This window comes from Adiantum capillus-veneris, chromosome 29 (assembly GCF_014529385.1).
Source record: "Adiantum capillus-veneris isolate H3 chromosome 29, ASM1452938v2, whole genome shotgun sequence".
Lineage (NCBI taxonomy): Eukaryota > Viridiplantae > Streptophyta > Polypodiopsida > Polypodiales > Pteridaceae > Adiantum > Adiantum capillus-veneris.
Window position 1 is genome coordinate 119,694,561 of NC_140959.1, and position 6,000 is coordinate 119,700,560.

Consider the following 6,000-nt stretch of genomic DNA (forward strand, 5'->3'; position numbering starts at 1 on the left):
TCTACCATGTCTCCAAGATTCTAGGCTCCATTGAAACACCCAAAACCATGATATTTTGTACATGGGGTGTTTACATTCAAGGTCTACCACTTCTCTAACGTATTATACCTAGTAGCATGAGTGTTTGGTCTTAAGATTCACCACTTATCCACTCTATGTCATTATATTAAGAATAACTGGGTGTTAAGGTCCACCACTTGTCCAACCTATAAGGGTATATCTTAAATGGTATCCTTCACCACTTGTCAAGGTCCATCACCACTTTTCCAACCTATAAGGTTATATCTTGAATGATATTTTTCCTCATCACTTGTAATGTCCATGCTATGTTTTACAAAGGGGTTTTGTTCCAAGACCCACCACTTGTCCAAGCTAACTCTATTGAAACATAGAGAGAAGCAAAGGTCCACCACTTGTCCAAGGTAGGCTCCATTGAAACATGGAGAGAAGGATGATCCACCATTTCTCCAAGATAGGTTCCATTGAAACATTGAGAGAAGCAATCTCCACCATGTCTCCAAGCTAGGCTCCATTGAAATACCCTAAACCCATAATTTTGTACATGAGGGGTTTACATTCAAGGTCCACCACTTGTCCAACCTATTATCCCTAGTAGCAAGAGTGGTTTGGTCTCAAGATTCACCACTTGTACACTCTATGTCATTATATTAAGAAGAACTATGTGTTAAGGTCCACCACTTGTCCAACCTATAAGGTTATATTTTAAATGGTATCCTTTCTCACCACTTGAAATGCCCATGATATGTTTTACATGGGGGTTTCATTCCAAGGTCCACCACTTGTCCAAGCTAACTCTATTAAAACATATAGAGAAAGAAAGGTCCACCACTTGTCCAAGCTAGGCTCATTGAAACATGGAGAGAAGGAACCTCCACTGTTTCTCCTAGATAGGCTCCATTGAAACATGGAGAGAAATAAGCTCCACCATGTCTCCAAGTTGCTAGGCTCCATTGAAATACCCAATACCCATAATATTTTTGTACATGGGGGTTTACATTCAAGGTTCACCACTTGTCCAACCTATTATCCCTAGTAGGTTTGGTCTCATGATTCACCACTTGTCCACTCTATGTCATTATATTAAGAGGAATTGGTGTTAAGGTCCACCACTTGTCCAACCTATAATGTTATAGCTTGAATGGTATTTTTTCTCACCACTTGTAATGCCCATGACATGATTTACATGGGGGTTTTGTTCCAAGGTCCACCACTTGTCCAAGCTAAATCTATTGAAACATAGAGAGAAACAAAGGTCCACCACTTTTCCAAGCTAGGCTGCATTGAAACATGGACCTTAATACCAAATTATTTCTAGTAGCATGAGTGATATTTTGTACATGGGGGTTTACATTCAAGGTCCACCACTTGTCGAACCTATTTCCTAGTAGGTTTGGTCCCAAGTTCACCACTTATCCACTCTATGTCATTATATTAAGAATAATTGGGTGTTAAGGTCCACCACTTGTCCAACCTATAAGGTTATATATTAAATGGTATTTTTTCTCACCACTTGTAATGCCCATGATATGTTTTACATGGGGGTTTTGTTCCAAGGTCCACCACTTTTCCAAGATAACTCTATTCAAACATAGAGAGAATAAAGGTCCACCACTTGTCCAAGCTAGGCTCCATTGAAACATGGAGAGAATGATGCTCCACCATTTATCCAAGATAGGCTGCATTGAAACATGGAGAGAAGCAAGCTTTACCATGTTTCCAAGCTAGGCTCCATTGAAACACTCTAGGGGGTTTTATTTCAAGGCCCACCACTTGTTTAACCTATTATCCCTAGTAGCATGAGTGGTTTGGTTTCAAGATTCACCACTTGTACACTCTATGTCATTATATTGTGTTAAGGTCCACCACTTGTCCAACCTATAAGGTTATATCTTAAATGGTATCCTTTCTCGCCACTTGAAATGCCCATGATATGTTTTACATGGGAGTTTCATTCCAAGATCCACCACTTGTCCAAGCTAACCATATTCAAACATAGAGAGAAACAAAGGTCCACGACTTGTCCAAGCTAGGCTCCATTGAAACATGGAGAGAAGGAACCTCCACCATTTCTCCTAGATAGGCTCCATTAAAACATGGAGATAAGTAAGTTCCACCATGTCTCCTAGATGCTAGGCTCCATTGAAATACGCAAAACCCATGATATTTTGTACATGGGTGATTTACATTCAAGGTCAACCATTTGTCCACCCTATTATCCCTAGTAGGTTTGGTCTCACAATTCACCACTTTTCCACTCTATGTCATTATAATAAGAGGAATTGGGTGCTAGGTCCACCACTTGTCCAGCCTATAAGGTTATACCTTGAATGGTATTTTTTCTCACCACTTGTAATGCCCATGACATGCTTTACATGGGGGTTTTGTTCCAAGGTTCACCACTTGTCCAAGCTAAATTCTATTGAAACATAGAGAGAAACAAAGGTCCACCACTTTTCCAAGCTAGGCTCCATTGAAACATGGACCTTAATACCAAATTATTCCTAGTAGCATGAGTGAATTTTGTACATGGGGGGTTTGCATTCAAGGTTCACCACTTGTCCAACTACTTTTCCTAGTAGTTTGGTCGCAAGATTCACCACTTGTCCACTCTATGTCATTATATTAATAATAATTGGGTGTTAAGGTCCACCACTTGTCCAACCTATAAGGTTATATATTGAATGGTATTTTTTTCTCACCACTTGTAATGTCCATGATATGTTTTACATGGGGATTTTGTTTCCAAGGTCCACCACTTGTCCAAGCTAAATCTGTTCAAACATAGAGAGAAACAAACGTCCACCACTTGTCCAAGCTAGGCTCCATTGAAACATGGAGAAATGATGCTCCACCATTTATCCAAGATAGACTCCATTGAAACATGGAGAGAAGTAAGCTCCACCATGTCTCCAAGATGCTAGAGTCGATTGAAATACCCAAAACCCCTGATACTTTGTACATGGGGGTTTTACATTCAAGGTCCACCACTTGTCCAACCTATTATCCCTAGTAGCATGAGTGGTTGGTCTCAGGATTCACCACTTGTCCACTCTATATCATTATATTAAGAAAAATTGGGTTTCCATATCTAAATGGATCTTTGCTTGGATAAGTGGTAGACCTTGAGACCTAAATACCCATTCTACACTAGAGCATTGGTTAAGCCTTATGCACTTCAAGCATACCTTTAACAACAAGTAGTAGTTATTAGTTGACTTAAGTCTAGTTGAACTCCATGGTATTGAGACTAAGAGAGAGTGTAGCATAAAAAAGAGTCAGGATTTTAATTTGACTTTCTTTCTATTAATGAGTAGATCATAGATGGATTTTGGTATCTAATAAAACCTTAGGGTAGACAATGTAAAACTCATGTCTATTGTTGTGTTTGCATTAAGTGTTCTTGTTCTTTAATTTCAGAACCATTACAGAAAAAATGGATTGGCTATATGCTGGCATAAATTGAAGAAAACTATTGAATTACCCATCCAACCTCCTCCAAGACCTTGTCCAAGGAATGAATCACCTCCTTATCACCTACCACTTGCTTTCAAGGACATCAAAAGAGTACTTATCTTGGATCTAGAGGGGTTACTTCTCAAGACAATTGAAATGAAACATGGAGATTCTATGCCATCTTGGGCTCAACACATGCGACTTGTGGAGGACAAAGATGAAGTTTATCATGTGGTGCGACCAGACGCACAAAGTTTTTTGGATTTTTGTGCTGAATACTTTGAGCTATGGATATGGAGTTGCTATAACTTAACAAGGGTGCAACGCATCACACAAAAATGTTTTCCTGAGCAGTATACCAAGTTCAAGGTGTTTATGAGTAACAAAAATTGCCAAAATCCAAATATTATGTTAGGATTTACAAGGTTTATCACAAAAATTTGAGTGATATTTGGAAGATATTTGAGGATTTGGATGCAAACAATACCTTAATTTTTTATGACACTCCATATAGGGTGATGTGGAACATGCCAGGGACATATCTTATATTTCCAAAGATGTGGAGGCAAACTTCCGAGCAACTTCAAAACTTCTTGCAGAGAACCATAATTCCATGGTTGGTAGGATGGTTGTATGCAAGAGATAAGATCTATACATACAACACAATTGTAAATCAGTATAGTGATTCTGAGACAAATTATGTCCTTGGTGTGTACTTGTCAACACGAAAGAATTGAATAAATATGGCCATAAGATGCTTTTTTTATTCTAGTGTGTATCTTTCAACATTTGTATAATTTGATATAGTCTTTTTTATAAAAAAACAAAGGTGTGTCAATTTTATGAACACTTGAATGGAGTGCACCCTACTCTAAGGGGACTTCAATGTACTATTGGAGTGCATCCTATTGTAAGGGGACTCTGATGTATTGCTAGAGTGCAACCCAAATTTTTGGGACTCATTTTTTATTTGATTGGGGCCTATGTTGGGTCATATAGTAAAAGAAATTCATTTTTGTCAATTCATATCGAGGTTGCATTTATTTGTAACTATGAGAGAATTGATGTTTGATGTCAAAATAAAACTTGTAATATGGATCAGAGAATTCATGGACTTTAAATATGTGAGAGGGATCTTTTTCTTGGCACAAATGTTTGCTTCAAGAATTTTGTCATTACATACTTTACGTGAAAGAGTTTTAGAACCTAAAAGACTTTGAAAACAAAACTATGGAATCTAAGTGCATTGTATTCTTGAATGGCTTGAAAGTTGATGTAATACATGCATGTCGCCTTGATGAAGATTTAGATCTGACAAATTCAAAGCTAAATACTTGGACGTTACCTTTTCAATTTGGTAATAACATATTTAACTTTCTTTTATTATGGGTGGAAAATATATTATTATGTGCATTTGGAACCTAATTGCTTGACCTTCAAACCAAGATTCCTATGTTATTTTCTCATATACTTTTTTGTAATGAATTAATATTGTGGATACAAGGTCCACCACTTGTTCAAGCTAGATCTAAGAAAGTATATATACTGAGTCTTCAAACTAGTAAACCAAGGGAAGAGAGAAGCAGGGTCCATCACTTGTCCAAGCTTATCTCTAGACAACATAGAGAGATGTTAGGTCTACTAATTGTCCAATATAGTCATGGATATATGATAGAAGGTTGATCCACTTGTCCAACCTATCATCTCTAGTAAAATGGGAGGTTTGGCCTTAAGATTCACCATGTAACCAACCTATACTTCATTGTATTATGAAGAGTAGAAAAGCAAAGCTCCACCACTTGTCTAAGGTAGTTCCAAAATCAACATGGAGAGAAGCAAGCTTCACCATTTGTCCAAGATAGGTTCCATTAAAACATGGAAAAACTCATATGTGTTGTACATGGAAGCTTTTTTCCAAGGTCCACCACTTGTCCAAGCTAGGATCCATTAAAACATGGATAGAAACAAGGCTCCACAACTCGTCCAACCTTTATAGCTGCAAAGTGTACCGGTAGTCTAAACTAGGCATGGGAAAATAATAGAAGGTCCACCACTTATCCAATATATTATCTCTAATAGCATGGAAGGTTTGGTCTCAAGATTTAGGAATTGGCTAACCTGTATTTCATTGTATTATGATGAATTTGGTTTTAAAGTCAACTACTTATCCAGGCTATAAGTTTATATCTTGAATGGTATTCCTTCCCATCACTTAGAAAACAAATGATATGTTGTACATGGGGGGGGGGGTTTGTTACAAGGTCCACCACTTGTCCAAGCTAGTTTCATTGAAACATGGATGAAGACAAGCTCCACCATTTGTTAAATCTAGACTTCATTGAAATCTAGAAAATCCATTCTATGTTGTACATGGGGTTTTTGTTTTAAGGTCCAACACTTGTTCAAGCTAAGATCCATTGAAACATGGAGTAGAGAAACACTCCACCACTTGTCCAAGCTAGGAAACATTGATAGTAGTTGACTTAGTTTGAAGATCCACCACGTGTCTAAGCTAACTCTATTGAA